Genomic DNA, 19,510 nt, shown 5'->3' with positions numbered 1-19,510 from the left:
TCTATAGTCAGAGGAGAGTTCCTGTGCTTATTCCTTCCCTATCCTGGTATTGAGAAGGACAGAGGAGCCACAGCCAAGCTCCCACACCCTGGCATCACTGGGAATTTTCAGCTTTCTTGGTGTCTTGTCCATTTCAGATGGATAACATCTGTTCTTTTGAAAAGGAGAATGCCCATGGAATGTGCACATCCAAGGTGGTGGACATGGAGCAGGCAAAGGAGAGGAGAAATGTACATTTTTAAAACAAAAATGTTGTAGTAGCTGCTGAAACTAAGTAGGCTTTTTTAGGTCCCATTTTAATGTGTGGATGCAGAATAATTTAAATATGGTCAGAATTCAAATAAATGCTTATTTTCTACAAAATTTTGACATCTTAAGAAATATGAAACCAATTTTCAGTGAATTTTACACTGTTTGAGGAAAAACTTGTTTCTTTGCCATACAAATTTAGTAGTTTTATGAAATAATTTCTAGAAAAGGTGTGTGTGTGTGCATTGTGGGTAATATCTGCAGTTCTTAGGGAGATGGATTAATTACTCTAATTCAGCTATTTCAGGCACTTTTTAAATGCTTTATGAAAAGGATTTCTGCAGTTCCAAGACATTGGATAGACAGATAATCCTGTGCATAAGTATGAGGGGTGATAATTGTCTAAGAATCTCTGAATTTGTCAGTTTTCTACCAGGTTACATCAGAGAAATATAATTTGTAAGAGACGCTTAAAAGAAAAGCTCGTCAGTGATTAATTATTAAAGTGCAGATTGTTAGGGTGCATTTCTAACAACTGTAATTTGCAGCCATCTGCCTGACAAAGTTTTTCCTATTAAGTTCCTTCTAAAAATGATGTTGCTATTCTTCAGAATGCAGATGCAGTGATAAGCTGATGGGGTGGAAGGGGAGCAGTGTGCAGTGAAGGGTTTGGTATCTCCTCAGGAAGTTCTCTGAGGACACAAAGCTGGGAGGAGCGGTTGGTACCCCAGAGGAATAATCTGAAATTCAACAAATGGAAATGAAGAGTCCTGCATCTGGGGAGAAATAACCAGTACAGGTTTATTATTACAGCACATTCTGGGGGCCAGACTGCTGGGAAGCAGCTTTGTGCAGAAGAATCTGGGGGTCCTGGTGTACAAGAGATTGCTCCTGAACCTCAGAAGGGGTGGCTGAAATAGTCTCTCATTCACAAAAAAAACCAAACCAAACCAAACCAAAACCCCAAAAAAACCCAAACAAAACAAAACAAAAACCAACCAAACAAACAAAACCAAAACAACCCAACAAACCCCCCCACAAACAAACAAACGAACAAACACAAAACAAAAAAAATAAGTTCGGGCTTTTGGAACTCTCAAGGTCAGGTCCTATGATGTTCCCCTGTTGAGAGATATTTGGGTCAGATGTCTTGAATAGGAAAGTGTTGGAAGCCTGTCAACTGTAGTATTTTAAATTATTTTCCCAGTGAGAGTTATAAAATCCAGAGGGCAATTTGGACTGAATTTAGGGATGACTTGGAAATCAAATCAAAATTTAGCAATTTGTAAGCAAGGTGAATGGCTTTTCTCTCCTAATTGAAGATCAAAATTAAAAACCTGATTCTTAAGCCTGAACTTTGGCAATTGTGTAAATTGAGGCATTAAGGCATTTCATTTTCTCTGCAGGCTGGTTTTCCCCCTCAGAAGCAACTCCCTAAGTCTTTTAGACCAGAATTAAAACAAGCACTTTAAGCATCTCCCAGTGAGTTGAAAGGCATTGATTTCAGGTTTGTTTTTTTTTTTTTGTTTTTTTTTCCCCAAAAGCCTTAATTCCAGACAGCTGCTTTCAAAGCACTGTGAGTGGGAGTCTGGTCCAGACTGGCTGCACTCGCAGCTGCATTTGGTACACGAGGGGCTTTAGTTCCACCTACCAGTAATTCCATTGGGTCTCCTCCAAAAATCTGTTGCATAATGACAGAGAGCAATATTAATGTGTGCAATGCTGAAAGGTGTGCAGTGGTGTTTTCAGATTTGTTTATGTTTCTAAAAAGCTGTGTTTTTCACATGGTTAACATGAAAGTCACCTCGGTGGCTGTGAACCCACACTGACTATAACACTTAAAGCCATGGTGGTATTAATAAAATATGTGTGTGTGATCATTAGCTCCTTCCTGATCATGACCCCATGCAGAAGCAGGATTTTCACACTGAATAGACAGCAATAATCTCCACTACATTGTGCCAGTCACAGTTTCCAGTTCTTTTCCTGAGATGTTTTACTGTGGAGAATGGTAAAATAAGAAAGAAAAAATCAGGGAATGACATTATCAGTCCTCCTCCCAGGTGCACTGCAGGTTTGGAGCAGCCAGCTCAGAGAGTCTGCAGATCCACACCAAAAAAACCAACCAAATAAAGGGATAAAACAACCAAATAAAAATGTGCAAATTAAAAATTATAAAACAGCAACCCAAACACTGGGTGAGAGGAGAACAGGGTACAATTCTGAGCTGGACACAGCTGGGTGGAGCTAATTCCAGGTGGGGGGTTGTGCTAGAGACCTGCATGAAAGAGAGGCCAAGCAAAGCAAGACCTGCAACATCCTCACAAACATTTGTGTGGAAATGCCATTATTCCACTCACTAGGAATGCTTTAAAAAATTCTGGCCCACTGCTGTGTGGTACTGCTGCCAGCACGGCCTCACTGGCTCTGTTTTTCATTCTTAATTGGGAAACTCCCTTGGGTGTCAAGTTAGCAAAAGCTTTCCTCCCTACAAACCCAGCTAAAAAATGCTTCATAATTCTCCTCTCCTGTATCACACAAAAGCAGAGCTGGAGATTCTGCTAAGCTTTATTTTCCATTGCTCTACACACAGCAAATATGCCAATTTTTTGGTTTGTGTCTGGTTGCATAGGCACAAGTCTTCCTGCTGCCTCTTGGAACCTTTCACTTTTTGCTTTCTTTTTAAAGCTTTCCTACAAAGAGGCTGCCTGATTGGTGCTAAAATATTTCAGGCAGCTGACAATCTGAGCTGCTGTGAGCACAGATTTCTGGCCAGCTTGCAGCACAGGCAGCTGTTCCTCTATTGCTCTTTACTTTGTGCTTTTTGCTTATTCAAAATGAAACCATGAACAGGCTCTGGTGGGCCACAAGGGATGACAAAAAAGGTGCACTGATATCATGGGGCAGTGGCATGGCAGAGGAACAGGAAGAATTTCTCTGCCTCACTGATTTTTAGTAGACTCACACACAATAAGTGCAGGACACACAAGGGCAAAAGGGAGATATTGCAATATGTGGGGATCAATAGCTGGAGCACTGAAAACAGAGTGGCAAAGAGTTGTTTTGAACTCTTTTTAACAGGGAAATGAATAGGGAATCAGATCTGACACTGGCAGGCTGACTGAGCATTACCATTTTCCCATAATGATGAGTTCATTTGGGAACACCCCCAATAAAGAATCATCTGCACAACCTGATGCTACATGCTGTTTCTAGATTAAAGTTTTTCTTTTTCCCCTTATGTTTGGGACTTTTTTAGAGTGTCCTCCCACCAACTAATATTTTCTTCCTTTCAGAAAGTGTCATTTTTGTAGCTTCAAAGATCCAGTGCTCATTCATATTAAAAGTCACTTCGACACTTACCCAGCTTTGGTAATAAATGTGATTTGGACCATCATATTTTTCTGCCTAGTGGAAAATTACAGGCAAGGTTGCAAAGATGACAGCATCCAATTTATGGAGTTCCCTTTACAGGGTCCTTGAACCACTCCATTAATACTTCTGTAAATACAAATAACTTCCAGTGTCATTGTCAGCACATCATGTTCCTGTTAGCTCAGGGTAAATATTTGAACCCAAAAATGTTGTTTGGTAAGGTTAGGCCCTTCTGCTTAATGATGCATCTAGGACCTCAACATTTGCTTAGATGCATATTCAATTGTGAGTATAAAATATTTGCTGGATTGGCACTGAAAGCATTTGTAAACTCAGGGTGAATATCATGCATGTGTGTACAAGTAAATGCATGCAAATACATGCAAACATAACACACAAATCACATCTAAACATATATTAATTTTCGTAGTTAATATTTTAAATAATAAGAATGCTAATGTTATGACAGTCTTCAATAATTAATATATGTATGAGCTATACGGTCCTTACCTAGAGAAGGCTGATTTAAGTGGGCCAAATATTATTCCAGAAATGTATATTCCAAGTATTTAATACAAAAAAAGCCTTTATGGGAGAAAAAAATAAAAATAATTGATAAGTTTTCAGGGTTGTGGTGGCTGGGGAGATGGAAGTAAAAAAGTGCTGGTTAAAAAAAGAATTCTTTTTGTTATAGCTGGTCCTCCTGTGCCCATATCAGTAATGCCTCATTCATAAATAGAAAACCACCTGAAATATTTGCATTTGCAAGATTTGCACCTCATAACTGCAGGCACGATATGACAGGCTGTAAACATTTGAGCTGTGACTTGGATTTCTGTTCTTTCAGGGTGACACTTGCACCCAGGGGAAAGGCCAACATCACACACAGGAAATATCACTCTCGGTCCCACTCAGAACTTTTTGTAGCAGTCAGACACTCCCATTGTAAATGATCCTACACATGGAGTGATAACTGAACTGCAAGGAACATAAATTTTCTTTACTCCTAAATTCACTCACCTGGTTACCACTGGAGGCTGTGAAGAAGCTTTGAGTTGGCTCTAATGCCATCTCAAACGCTGGCAGAAAATTTTGTTTGCAACAGAAAGTCTCTTGGAAAAACTGGCACTTTACAGAGCACATTAGACTACTTCTCTCTAAAAGCATTCCATTTAGCATGAAATACAAATAAATCTTACCAAAATCAACAATAAGAATGTCTTTCAAGATAAAGTAGATGGTGAAGGTTTAGGAGGACACATAAAGATACTTTAACAAGTCCTATTAGAAGAAAACTCATTCTTGCAACTAGGAATGTATTTTATTAAAATTTTGTTTCTAAAATTCAAACTGTGACACTTCAGGATGTCCCCAAAGGAGATGTATAATGCTAAGATCAGTTTTTAAAGCTGATGATTTCCACTCACTCTGAAAAATAATTCTGCTTTTCTTTTCTCTTCTTTATTTTTTTCTTTTTGTATCGCCAGTAATAGCTCTCAATATAAGTTCTCCAGAATCCATCTCAAACAAGATGATTGTATCCTATGAGCCATGAAAAGATGATATGGGAAAAAAGAGACACGGGAGAAGGTATTTTATTTTTTATATTGGCTTGGGATTTTTTTAATAAAGAGGATCACTTATTTCCCAGTATATCAAAGATGAAAATGTGCTCACTGAAAGATGACTCTATAAGTAGAAACTTTTACTTTAGGTTTCAACAGTGCCATTTCATTTTAATCTAAAAATTTGCCTTACATTAGGCTGGCAGCCAGGAAAAAAAGTCTGATTTTTATCTTGCCAATGCTTTTGTCACAGGCTGTAGATTAATAAAGATTATAGCAATGGCAGAATTGCACAGCATCACTAACAAGAGATATCACTCAGCCATGGTTTCACTATGGAGGATAGTAATATTGTGTGTAAAATAAGCCATTTTAATTTAAATGAAGTTAAGTAATCTAAATAAATTAAGTATTTATATAATTAATTAAGTATAAATTAAAGTAATTTAAATAAAAATATTAATTATTGTATTCTAGATCTCTTTTAAATACATGGTATTTATAATATTATACAAGTATTTATCATACTTTACCCTGAAATAAAACATCAATAAAAGTGGTGAAACTGCTCTCTTGCCAGGCCTGCCTCTGTGTAATTCTGTTTTTATTTCCAAACTGCTCATTTGCAAGGCAGAGACGAAAGGAATGCAGTCATGTCCAAATGTCAGCACAGCAATATGCTGATGACCCAGAACAGGGTAGGACTAAATTTCATGCTTCCCTGAATTGCAAATAATGTACAGAGCTATCACATCACTGGTTTAATTCCTATTAAATTGGCAGGCATTTGACCCAGAAATTTGCCATTTAGCACTCAAAAAAAAAAAAAATTCCTTCATTACAGGATCTCATCAGGGATATTTTCTTTTTGCATTTCTCCCAAACAATCAAATGACGCAGAAAGTTGTAAGTTTTAAATGTAGAGTTTTATTGTACTTGTTGTGTCTGAGACTTTTTCATTGCAAGAGTCACGCTGCACATTGTAGGTGCATTATAAACATGTAGAAATATCATTGCAGTGACCTGATTTGGAGCGGGTTTAAAGAAGCTTTTTGCACCTGTTTCACTTCTCAGGGGGAAAAAAAAAAAAGCAAAAAAACCCCAAACCCTAAAATTGATAATTTATAAAGAAAACCACCATCTTACTGCTACTGCAAACTCAGTAGTCTGAGTTGATCAGGCTAACACTGGGGTAAGTTTGCAAAGTTTAGTAATTTGTGTAAAAATGTTCAGCCTATCTTTTGTTTAAGTATCCATAATCACAAAGCTATGTCTAAAATATTCCTCCAATGCATAATGTTCCAAGAGGTTGTGGAATTCTCTCCAGATCTTGCCTTTTGTTTGGCAACATCAACAAAATTTAGGTCACCCTTGAGATGCCTGATGATGTTTTACTCTTAAATATCTGAAAGGGTGGAGACTCAACTTTTTCCCTTCCCTAAGGAAGCTATTCTGTTTTTTTCATTATTTTTACCACTGGAAAGTATTTTGTTCTTCCTTCTGAATGCCTGAATCTCCCTTGTCACCACTTACTTTTGTTCTGCCTCCCACGATTAGAGAGAAGGGTCTTTTGTCTCCTTTCTAATAGCACTTTTTACCTGTAGAAAACAAAACTGAATGGTCTGACGTCTCAGAAGTGCCAACAATCCACTCTCCTCACTGGAGTCAGGGGAGTGTTTTTCCTGTTTACCTCAAACTACTTTATTGGATGGCCTAAATAGAACTTTGGACTTTAACAATTAAAAAAGTTCATCCAAAACCACTCCTGTGCAGTGGCACAAACTTGCTAACAAAACCCCTGAAAGTTTCAAAGCATTCTTTAGTCCCTGTTTCACTGACCAACAAGATGAGTCCCTAAAAGCACCCTAAAACATAGAAAAACTACAGAGGTATTTTTAAAAATCCCCACAGAGCTGTCAATCCCTAAGAAAGCAAACTAGGGGAAAAGAAATTTGCCAAAGCTTTGCTGCTAGCATGAAAAAACCTGAGAATGGCCATAGCACAGGTCGGTGACCAATCTAAAGCAGCATCTTGGTTGTGTCCAGCAGCCAGTGCAGCAAAGCTGTGCTTTAAAATGACCCATGATGCATTTTTGAAATTTAAAATGAAAAAAAAACCAACAAAAAGCCACCAAAACATTTTCTTATTTTCTTAAACATTTTCTTACTCTGTTTTACTTAACACAGAAGAGCAAAGACCAGGAAAGGAATCCATTCCCTTCAGCTCAAAGGAAAAACAATTAGGAAGCATTAAGATTCCCACAATTGCTGCTGCCTTTTCTCTTTTCTCTTTCATCATGGACAAAATTCCTCATGGGTCTGTTTGTCCCAATATTTTGAGGCAAGTGATCATTTTAATTAAGTTGTGCCTCCCTTTTTTACTCTTTGACTTCTCACACATCTGCCAAGCATCAATAAAGCTCCTGCTTGCTTTGAGCACTCTTTAAATCAGAGATGAGTAACAGGATGAGTAGGTGAGAGGTTTTTATTTTTATGTTATTTTTGCTTCATGTCAGGTTTGGAAGCAAATTCACCCTCCCAAGGAAGTCTCAGAAGAAGTTAGAGGAAGAAAACAAGATACCCAAGGGGTTTTAGTGGCAATATCCAGAGTAAAATATGTCACAAATATGTGTTAAAGGAGTGGTCACTACAGGAAGTGCCAGGAGGGTTAAAATCTGTGCCACTTTCACCATTGCCACCAGTGCCATTCTGAGAGTAACCTTGGAAGTCACTGGGAGCTGCAAATTCAATTAGAGTGACATTTTACAACAAGATTACATTTTTTGTAGGCTGGAGTATTGTAAACTTTTTTATTCCATCATAAAACATTTTAAAATTAAGTAATCAAGGCTCAAAACTCTAAAATACGTGCCTTCTGCATGTATTTAATTACATGTGGTGTAACAGTGATTAAAATTTAGGAGGCAGAAGGGAAACGTGCCTGCCTGCAGCAATTACATGTGGGATAAAAGCAGTTTAATACCAGTCAAATTTCACATCAATGACTTTGTAAAAATTCATGGAAAACTACTGGAGCAAGTAGTTATTACTGCTATTAAAGTGCAACATTAAACAGTGGTCAAGGAAAAGAAGATTTTGACATAAAAATAATCTGTATAATATGGGCCAACAGGGTTTCATTCAGCTGCCTGTATTTTGCTGTACAGAATAGGGTAATAGAATTAAATCTATCAGAATTGGCTATCACCTCTTAGCAGGTAAGTGTCCCAAAAATATTGAAATAAATAGTAGACTAAGTGAAATAATACATATTTTCTTAGTGCTTCTATTGGTTTGTCATGCTGAACTGATGGGGGTTTGTGTTCTCTGCAGAAAGCAGATTAATGTGTTAGGGGATATAGAGGAAAACAGAATTAAATCCAAATTCGTGGGCTGAACTTTACCTGCATGAAGGACAATTGATCACACCACATTTGCCAGGATGACACTACAAGAAGACTCCTCCAACAAACAGGAGTTCATAGCAGGAAGGATAGAACCTGCTTGGAAGCTCTGATCAATACAAAAAAAAAATCACAAAGTTGCCAAAAAAACAGTTCAGCTATTAGTTCTGACCTGACAAAGGGAGCTCCTCACTGCAGACTGTTCTGCTGATGGGGCCAAAGTGTAAATCTGTAATGAAGGGAAGGACTGGCAGAGTGATGGTGAAGCTCCTCAGCTTCATGCCACCCTATTTTGATGGATTCAATGTAACACAGACACTTGCATTATTCAACAGAGTATAAAATAGAATAAAAAATAAAACTTTGCTGCTCCCAGAGCACAGGCACTCCATCAATGTTTCCTGGAAGCACCAGCCTCACTTAACACAGTGTAATTGCACTTTATAAAACCTCAGCTGGGCCTCCAGTGGAGTAATCTGAGAACAATTTACCAGTAACATGAGAATAATTCTTCCCGCTCTGGATTGTGTTAATGGTTGTAGGTCATAGTGGTGTGGGTGATCAGCTACAGCCAGCATAGTTCAACGAGAGCACCAGGCTGGTCAGAGATTTCCAGGAAAAAAATCCATAATTTACCCTGTTTTCCACTCTTTTCTACCTTTTGTCTGCTTTTGCAAGTGCTTTGAAAAGAGCAAAAAGGGTGTAATTGCTGTCATTGCATTTTGATGTTTCAGCTTTCCATTTTTCTCTGTTGTACAGAACACATTTTTCAGGTGGGACTGTTCAGCGGGGCTCCAATAGTCACAGCACATTTTACACACTTTTTCTCCCTTTTTTTGAAGCATATGGATGCAAGCTCTGCAGAGGCCAAAATTGCTCTGAAAATTATATTTTGTGGCCTCTTCCAAAAATAAAAAAAAGGTCAGAGTATCTGATTTGCAGTTATCAAGATCCCAAGGTCAATTTGAACTGGAAAACTCCAAGATTTAATCCCATGTATTCCCCAAATCGCTTTTATGTCACGAGGCAGAAAATCTTTGTTTGTAACAAAGGCAGGATTAGATTTTAACTCACCTGTCCTAGATCCTCATTGCCTCCTGCAGGCTAGAAGCCAGATTTTCCACAAAATGCCAGCCTAATAGTATCTTACATCCAGCACTTTTTCCAGCACTCCTGCTGCTGTTTGGTGTAGATAATTTAGTATTCAACACCCAGAGAATAAAATTAATTTCCTTAAAGAGCAAAACTCCTCTGGTCAGGCTCTTCCTGAGCTGTGTGGTCCTAAGGTCCCAAATTCATATTTGGCACCCCAGGGTGCCTAAATATGGCTTTATAGAAAGATACAGCAGTACCTCTCTTCAGGCTCCCTCCAAACCCCACCTTTGTTTCATCATGCAGCAGGAACAGCAGTTCTCATACCTTTGGTTATGAAATTATCACCTAGAAAACATTCAGGCTTAACCTGCAAATCTGGGATGAAATTCTGTCCTCTGTTGTGTTCTCAAGAGCACATGAACATTGGCTGGCTCTGGTGTGAATGGCTACAAAATATAAATTTGGATAGTTGCTACCAAAGAATTTATTCTGCCTTCAACACACTAAACAAAGTCCCAGGAAAGAATAGCAGAGTATAAGAATGGCAGCATTTGTAGCAGATCTGGACTGAAACAAATTTGAGGTTAACAGGTGAAAGAACTGATGGAAATTGGATATGATTACATTAGTTCCCCTATATATTTTATTTCCCTACAGTAGAATGTGCATTCAAACTATGTTAGATATCTCCCTGAAAAGATCACACTGTGGAGGAAAAAGAATTAATTTAAGATAAATGAATCACAGTGTGAGGTATGTCTTTTAAAATCTCACTCTAACAAATAAATGTGCTACAATCAGCTTTCTACTTAATTCTTAATAGACAGTGGGAATTCCATATTGGAATCAAATATTTGACTCAATTTTACTGCTGTCAGAAAACATAAAACACCTTTCCACGGGCTCTTTTGAAATAAAAATCAACAGTAAAAGGAAGTTTACTGTATTTTTCAGTGGCATGAAGAAATAGCACTGTGTTTCTTCATGGGAATTGTGAAATGCAAATTATGTGAGCAATATTATTTATATGCCAGATCCCCTTACTTTTTAGTATGCTTTCATTATTTTCTCTCTGTCACTGCAACCTTACCTTCAGGAACCAAAAGCAGAGAAAATACAAGTCCTATTCTACCTCTTGAAGACATCTCAGTTGGTCAGTTTTTACCAGGACACACCAAGCAAGAGTAGATAGGATGGACCAAGCATCTCTCAATCACATTTCTTCAAAGCAGGATGCTTGCACAATGGTAGAGAAAGAATTTATTTTCTTGAATGTTGAAGTATTGGCATTTGTCACCCTGAAAGATACTTTTCTCATTGTCTAGTGTAGAGGAAAAGGTTCTGGTTTTTTCTCCTGCAAAGGCAACATGACTTAAAATCACAGGATGCATAAATGACATGCAAATCCTCCCTCCCTTTTAAACATATGGTGCTCGTGGTTGTCCAGAAATATGGATTTTGAAAGTGGCAGAAATTCAGAAACTTGATTACAAAGCAGGAATAATGGGGATTATCCAGCATCCTGTAGCACATTATTCAGGTATTTCTTCAAAAGCATAAAATCCTGGGAAAAGTCTCAGGAAAAGGCAGGCTTGGGAAACCTCAATGAAGCTCACCACGTAGGAGAAGTGGATCCTACTGGGTAAAATGCATCTGTGGGCAAATTTGCCTTCATAATAGCAGGGAGCACTTCTGAAAGCATAATTGGACCTGAGAGCTGCAATGAGCCTTGCACAGCTACTGCATGCAGGGACCAGTTCCACTCATCTCACACAGCTTGATCACAGGAGCGTGGAGAGGAGTTTCCTTGTAGCTTCATATGAATCTCCCAGCAAATCTGAAGCAGCAAAATGCTATTTTCTCCTTAATGGAAGCCAGTTCAAAGAAATGGCTCAGAAAACAGACAGAGCAGCCCATGTGGAAGAAAGCAATTGCTGTCCTTGCTGCAGCACCAGATCACAGGCAGGCAAAACTGCAGTGACTTTTTGCACCTCTCACTGATCTCTAAAATGCACCCTGAGTTATAAAAATAGATCCCAACAGAAAGGGGGTTTTGCACTGTTTTTTCCACCTTAGAGGGCACAGTTGGACTAAAGGCTCTGGGATATACCTTGTGTGCTAATTAAATTTAAATGTACTCAGAGGGGGGAACAGGATCACACAGAAATCTGCACTCCTGTGCTTTTATGGGTGGATTTTTTGTTTGTTTATCTTCCACATTCCACTATTCAGCATGTTTTATAAGGGTTTCTATTATATATAAATTATATGTATAGTCCTATAAGTGATCTTAGTACAAAGGCTGTTTGATCATTCCTTCTCTGTGCATTTGCTCACAAAATGATGGCATGGAAAAGAATGAGGAAAAAATACTTTCCTGGATCCACTACAGTTCAGAAGCTAATTTTATGACATCTTTAACAAACACACATATTTAGGGCATGAGAAGAAGGGAAAGATATGAGAAAGAAAAAGAAATATCCTCTACATGGGAGCAGAAGTTACCAAAGCCCAGAACATCCTACTGAAATACACAAGGGTTAAAGAGAAAATCTCCTGAGTTTGGGTGGTTTAAATAAAATCAAGATCAGAAGTTTTATTGCTTTATTAACAGCTCATAAATAACTGGCAGCCTGTGACCTGGATATTCAGGGTCTATACCAGCACTAGAAGAGATTCAGCACAACACTGGACACCTGTAAAGTGTTAATAAGCACATGCAGGTGCTCCACACCTTCCCATGCCACATCCAAGGCACACAAACCCCAAAACCTTCCCCAGACACCTGGCCCCAAAACCACTCCATGCTGCTTTGTGGCTCCTTCTAAAGTTGGCTCCAGATTTCTTCCAAACTTTCTTTTTAGTCCCCAGTTACTCTTTATTCAAGCTGATGCTCATATTCCTCAGTTTCTCCACCAGTTTTGAGCAGCTTTTGGGGGGATTTAAGTCCCTGGGTTTATAATCCCTTTTCTACGTTTGCAGCTCATGTTATCCAGGCCATCCAATCAAAAGGAGAGGCAGTGCAGGGTGGGAACTGCAGCTCTCCCCTCATGTGTTCCAAAGACAGGAAATGACAAATTTTGGGGACCTGCATGTCACCCTGGAAGATAGTTTTGACATTGCAGTCCAGCTCACCTCAACAGGAGCACCTCGGCTTTCCATTTATGGAAATCAAACTTGTGTTTGTGTCAGGTAAACTCTTTCCAATTAGGCTGAAGCAACTATCTCAAAAGCCAGAGCATGCCACACTGTGTAATTTGTTCCAAAAACCATTTTCTGTGCATCACAATGAGCAGCAATCCTGACACCTCTATATATAACCTATATATAAAGGCAGCTACAAACATGTTCGTCATTTACATTGTGGTAACAAAAATGTGAGTTAAATTGGAGCTATAAAAAAAAATTTTTTTTTTTTATAGCTCACAAAATGATGGCATGGGTTTTACAATTAGATTTTGAATCTTCTATTATGTCTATCCCTTAAAAATAGTGCATTTTTAAAATTACTTTGGTGGGGAAGGAAATGTATGCAGTTTAGTCATTAAAAGATTTTTACACTCATCACTTCATATTGTAGTAGCCAAAACATCTTACCTAGATGCATTTCTCCCTAAGTATTGCATTTTTGTTAAAAAAATTTGCATTGTGCTGAGGTTTATTGTGAAATCCCTCACAATATCCATTGTTTATATCTGAAAATAACAGTTGTCTTTGTAATGGTTCAAAGTTCCTTAAGCGAGATTCTAGACGGGGGGGTATTCTAAGATTTATTTGATTCTATAATTTTTATAAATTTCAGGTTTTCTTTTAAGAAAAATTATATAAAGCATAATAAATTTTAGTGGAACAAAATTACTGATTTAAAAAAATTTGTATTAGAGACGCTGGGGGTTTTGGCCCTCATTCTCTTGAAGTTGCATGCTCAGGTTCAGCCAGACATTCACCATAATTAAAGAATAAAGCTGAGATTGGGCACTTTTTTCCTCACTGTCAATCAGAAAACAAAACCAAGATACTGTCTTTTCTACCCACCTGGAGTGGTTATAGCATCATAACCCTAAATATTCTAAATATTCTAAAATATTCTAAAAGCTCCATTAATATTTACTTCTACTTCATCCTGACTCTTTTCAAGGTTATGCGCTCATACACTTTTACTTCAAAACCAACAGAATAAACTGGATAAGTTATAGGTAATTAATAATTGGGGGAGCAGAGCTTCATTGTATTTATCTTTGCTCTCACTAGTTTTTATTAAAGTGTTATTTTCTCCCTACAAAACAGCCAGAGAGACTGGGTCATCCCTGGAATCCAGGCTTATACATTTAGTAAAAGGAGAAAAAGCTACACATAAGACCTTGCTTCTGCCCACATTAATATTTATGCATGCACTTAATTCTCCTCACCTGAGTGCAATTAAGGACTTGCATACACCTTTGCAGAACTGGGGACAAAATAATTACAGTTTACACAAGACTGTGACAGGGAAATATTTCATTACCACAATTAAGCCTTTAGAGCATTACGAAATGGCCAGTTTCTCAGAATAAAGCAGAATATTTGTTGCTAATCAAATGTAAACTTTATGTAATGGTAATAAATGACATTTAATAGCACAGGAATATATATTTAACAGCTCCATAATCCATGGTGATTTTTATTTCAGTAATATTTATTGCAAATGGGAGAGAGAGTGAGAAACCTTCCCTTATAGTATCAGAGGCACTTGGGTTACATTTTTACATTAGGTGGCACTAATTCCCTATTAACTGGAATTAATGTAATATGTAAAAACCACTTCAATTTCATGGTGTTAATGTATAACTTCAGAGCTGTTACACTTACAAACCCTATAATACAGCACTAAATGCAGGCTTGTCTGTACCTTATACAAGTTATCATAACCTTCAGATGTTCTTCAGCACCAAACAAGTCAGATCATGTTTTGAGGTGCTGGACAATTTCAGAACCCTGGACCAGTATCAGATATCCAGCAAGTCTTCCTGTCAGCTGCCACCATAAGGAATTGGTATTAAATCAGATAATTAACCAGTCTTCAGGGGGATAGGCAGTAGAACACTATTGCCAAGAGAACTGAGCATTTGCATTCGATTAGAAAAGAACTTTTTTTTTTTTTTTAGATACTAACATTTCCTATTCATTAAAAGATACAAAATGATGTGGAGAGCATAGTAGCACACAAACAGCAGGTCAGATGTAAAACCTCAGCATGCTTTACTACAGACTTTACTGGTTGAGGGTCCAGTTGACTTTTCCAGTGCAGCACAGACCCTGCCAAGGCCAGTGATGGAGCCTGAGGAGCCACAGCTTTGGGACAAACCTGTTGATTCCAAAGAGGTCAAACTGGGCTGGGAGGAATGGGGAAGCAAGAAACAATTGTTTAAAAAGATTCAGGAAGAGCTGCACGGATGTAATGCAACACGGGCAAAATGAACCCTTGTGGGACAAGCTCCTGACCCTGAGTAGATAAAATGTCACCTTAGCTTGGCCTGTGGCAGCTCAGGGCTATTGTGTTCCTGGCGAGATCCCAGGGAAAATCCCAGGCTGTGCACATTGGTGAGGACTGGGCATAAAACCACTCGTGAAAAGGAGGATTGGGCTCCAAGCAGCGCAGCCTTGAGCACAAACACACCTCTTTATCCATGCAAGGGTTTCTGTAAAACACCTGCCATTGGAAAGGCCCCAATTCACATCTGTGCAGCTTTAAGGACCTCAGCCATGTCACAGGCTCTCTGCTCTCCCCTGTTTAAACACACACACAGAGGCAAGTCTCCTTTTCCACCAGAACCCAGCAGGACAGGAGATGGAGCTTTCTAATCCCATTCCTTAATGTCACCTGCCTAGGGTTCAGAGAAGCCAGCTGGGCCCACCTTTTCCCAGTTCCATATCCATTATCCACCGTTTCCCTCCACGGCCTCCCCGTTTGCGGCTCCGGCGAGTTTTGCTCCAGTGCACGGTGTTTGCTATTGATAACTGCCAGGTTAATTGCTCAGGAGAGCCACAGGTCCTCCTTGCCAGCACCAATAACTGACCCAGCAGTGTCAATTTTCCTTTTCAAAGGGAAGCCTTTTAATGGGTTTGTGAATCAGGAGTGAGAAGTCTCCAGAAGGAGCAGCGAATTAACAGTTGATACAAATCGGGGGAAATGGCTTTTCTGGAAGGTGGAAGTACATCTCAGAGAATGTGCAAAATTAATTAGAATTTAGAAAAATCATGAAGGAAAGAGAATGTGTTTTGTTTTGGGTTTTTTTGTTTGTTTGTTTTGTTTTGTTTTTTTGGTTGTTTTTTTTTTTTTAAATCAAGATCCATGCAAATATAATCCTAAAGAAAAACAGAAAAAAAAATCAAGGTAAATGTCTTTATTTCATTTCAACACTTAAAAGCATGTGTGATTAATTTATTGTTAGATTAACTAAAATTTTGCCCAGTTTTACAGAGCAAAGGACATCCTTCAGCCAAGCCTATCAGTTTGTTGGAGGTAGTAGCTGTTGGATGTGTTCCACAGGATTCTTTTTTTCTTTTAATACTTTAATAATTTGCTTTCAATTACCTACACTATGCAATTTCAAGTAGTATTTAATTTGCTGATGGGTAGACAGATCTTTTTACCATATATTAGAAACTCTGTAGGTGACAACTACATTTACAGAATTAGATTTGTTTTAGATCTACAGGAATTTCCATCTTAAATTTCCTGACCAGAAAAAAAATGACCTAGCATTATTTCCAAAAAACTTATACAAAAAAAAAAAGTATGTTCAACTGTTTTCCAATAATTTTATGGGTGCTTTCTGAGAATTTTCTGGTAAAATTAATTGTAAGGTATTATGTGATCAGGACAGTATTACAAGATCCCCTCCCACAGACAAACATCTGCAGATTTAAACAAGGTTACCCCGTGAAATTAAGAGAATGCAATACAGAGTGAGGAATAAAACCAAAATACTTTTTTAAATGCTTGGAGACTGAAAATATTTAATGTAAGATAAAATATTGTATAACCAGTTCTACCTGGAGATTGGTATTGATTTTTGCCTTTATAGATTTGTCAATCTAAACCTTGTACTCTTTATGTGAAACTCACTTGTGTTGGGATCTAGTGGGAGCAAGACCCCCAAACCAAAACACTTTCCTTCTTTTTTTGTGCTTTACTACCATTTAAAAATTAATTTAATATCTATACTGAAATGTCAGAACAATAAAGGGGTGTTTTATTTTCACAGCTGGTATTTTAAAGTGAGCTGTTTACTATCATGGAAATGATTTATTGTGGCTGGCCTGAGGAAAGGAAAATTTGGGGCAGGTTGGGAGGGGGCTGTGACAAGGTATTCTATTCACATCTCTTTGCAAATTAAGGTTAAATCTAAGCCAAAAGCCTAGATCTGAAATTTAGGTACCCTTTAAATTCCAGAGCTTTGAAGAATAGCTAAAAATTCCTATATAAATCATCTTAAACTCTCCTTAGGGTGTTACAGAACTCTGCTGATCCATCCAGGTGAGATCTTACCTAGAGTGTGAGAAAAGGCAGCTGAACTCAGCTGAACTCTGAGGTGCCTGTGGCTGCTGAGCCAAGCAAGAATTTCAGCAGTGGAACATTTCCAGCCCCACAGCTGTGGGAACACCACTTTGGAAACTGCAGGGTGCACTTTCTGCAGCTTTTGTGGTGTTTAATTTGCAATAAAAAGGAAGAGGAACAGGAATCCAGCGCAGCCTTATCTGCAGCTGTGACATTAACAAATGTTTAGAGTAGTCTACAGTGTTAAAAAGTAGAAAATGTTTCAGAATCAATGAAAAAGCAACAATGTCCCTTTCAATTTTCTTGCTCTTCATTTTTGCTGGGAAGCAGAAAAGTGGATTATTGTAATGATTAAGACACTGCCCCTCGACTCACACTCAATTCCCTGCTCCTGCAAGCTTTTCTCACCATTTCAGCAGCAGAAAGGGCACAGAAGTGGATGATAATGTACTGGCAGAGTGACATTAAGGAAAATTAGATTTTTGTATAGTGGGAAAAGCGAGTATGAAAAGCACTTGTAGTGACTGGCCATTTTGCACTCACAGCTGGGGTGATGCCTGGTGATCTTTCAGAGTGGAACAAAGCCCTGTATAGAGAAATATCCGGCATTTCTGCAGCCACACATCATGATTCTTGTCCTCAGAAATGAGAATCATGGAATAGCTCCTACATGATGCACTTATGCCCTAAAACACAAATTCTTAGGTTGCCCTGTCCTAATACCCACACTTCTGTGCCTGGAAGAGCTGTCCTCAGCACGGGGGGATTGGCTGTGATCTAAAGTCTTTTCCTACTTAACTCTGTGAGGAGAAGGGAGGATAAGAGAGGAAGAACTCAGCATTGCACACACAAAACACAATATTGCACTTGAATCACTGCTGCTGACCTAAAAACACAGACCCTCAAGGACTCAAACTGGACCCAAATTTTGTGTTGCAAGCTGGAATTTGAATGCCATTCTAGATATGAAAATTCATTTTGCTGGAGAAGTGCCAATATATTATTATTTGTATTATGAAAATACTTGGTTTTATAAATTGCTCTAGAAGGCAGGAAAAGCATTTTCAGATTCCGAGAAAAACACAATATTTGATCCTCTTCTGTTATCTGATCTCTTTCCCTCCCCTTCCATGTATCATCTCTCCCTTTTCCTACCTCTGGCCTCTCTCCTCCTTGCACTGACCAAGTGGTGGAAGTTAATGAGATAAGGGAAGGTCTCTGGCCTCGCTTAATGTTGTCAGGCCACTGCAGACTTGCCCCAGTGCCCTCCTGTGCTGGCAGCTCTGGTCTTGTCAGGGGGGTGCTGTGCTAAAAAGGCCTGTATTGCTGCTTTAAAATTCAGTGTCCAGCTCACCTTTGGATTCCCAGCAGTGCTGATCTCACAGCAGCACCTGAACCAGCCTCATGAGCCAAACCACATCAAATCCTGGAGCCCCCTCAGTGCCCACGGGGCAAAAAGCACAGAACCAACACGGTGTTGTGTTAAAATCCATGTGGGCAGAGCAATTTATCCCTCCTCTTCTCCTGCTGGGCACTTCTCCTGTAGGGAACAGAAGATCTGAATATTGATGAAGTGTTTGTGTTTGGAGAGGAGCACCATCGAGGAGTGCAGCTTCACCTCATTACTGCTACAGCAAATGTAGCCTTTCCTGCAGGTTAACAGTACCAAATCAATATTCCCCTGGCACAGATCTCACTGATAGGCTTAGTAACAACCTTTTTTTTTATTATTTCTTCCCTTTAATCTCTCCGAGGGATGGGAATTATATGTGTGCAACAATCTGGACAGTATCAGCCTCAAATCAAAAATTTCTGCTCTCTGTCCTTATTAAATGCATGAAGTTTTATTTGGTGTTTATGTCCATGTTTCAGGATATCTCTGGTGAACTAAGTAACAGGTTAAATTTATTTTTTCAGTATAGCTAAAAGCTATAAGAATAGCTAAGAGCTGTGGCAGCCAAGAGATAATGTTGTGCCCCAGGGAAAACAAAATATTTGGGGCCCGCAACCTTTTTTATCACAGAGTTCCCTCCCCTTACTGATTTAGGTAGGGACACGAAGGATTTTCTCCAGGTCTCTGGGTCTCATATGCTGAGGACAATGGACCCATAAAAGGTGCAGCACTTATGCATTTTCAAGTGGATTAACAAAGCAGGTATATTTACTTTAAAGTATGGAGAAGGATGATATATCTTGAATTGCTATTATATCATCAAGAAAACAGATAGATTCATCATTTCCTAAAGTGTCTGCAAGGTTTATAAAATTGTTGGGAGGGGCACC

General features: G+C 38.7%; 1 long non-coding RNA gene across 2 annotated transcripts in view; it reads right to left on the bottom strand.

The window, feature by feature from the left end:
• Nucleotides 1–19,510, bottom strand: part of LOC135295043 (uncharacterized) — a 332,142-nt gene that overhangs the window by 16,904 nt on the left and 295,728 nt on the right. The window contains exons 5-6 of one of the 2 annotated variants that reach the window (XR_010357091.1): nucleotides 18,582–18,767; nucleotides 13,209–16,032 (exon numbers count right to left, since the gene is read on the bottom strand). This is a non-coding gene — a long non-coding RNA (uncharacterized LOC135295043). Of the gene's footprint in view, nucleotides 1–13,208; nucleotides 16,033–18,581; nucleotides 18,768–19,510 lie in introns of those variants that run through there. The other variant, XR_010357090.1, reaches the window with a different exon arrangement.

Source organism: Passer domesticus, chromosome 2 (genome assembly GCF_036417665.1).
Source record: "Passer domesticus isolate bPasDom1 chromosome 2, bPasDom1.hap1, whole genome shotgun sequence".
In the NCBI taxonomy this organism is placed as follows: Eukaryota; Metazoa; Chordata; class Aves; order Passeriformes; family Passeridae; genus Passer; species Passer domesticus.
Note: the sequence above shows the minus strand (reverse complement) of the source record. Positions and strands in the feature narration are given on the sequence as shown.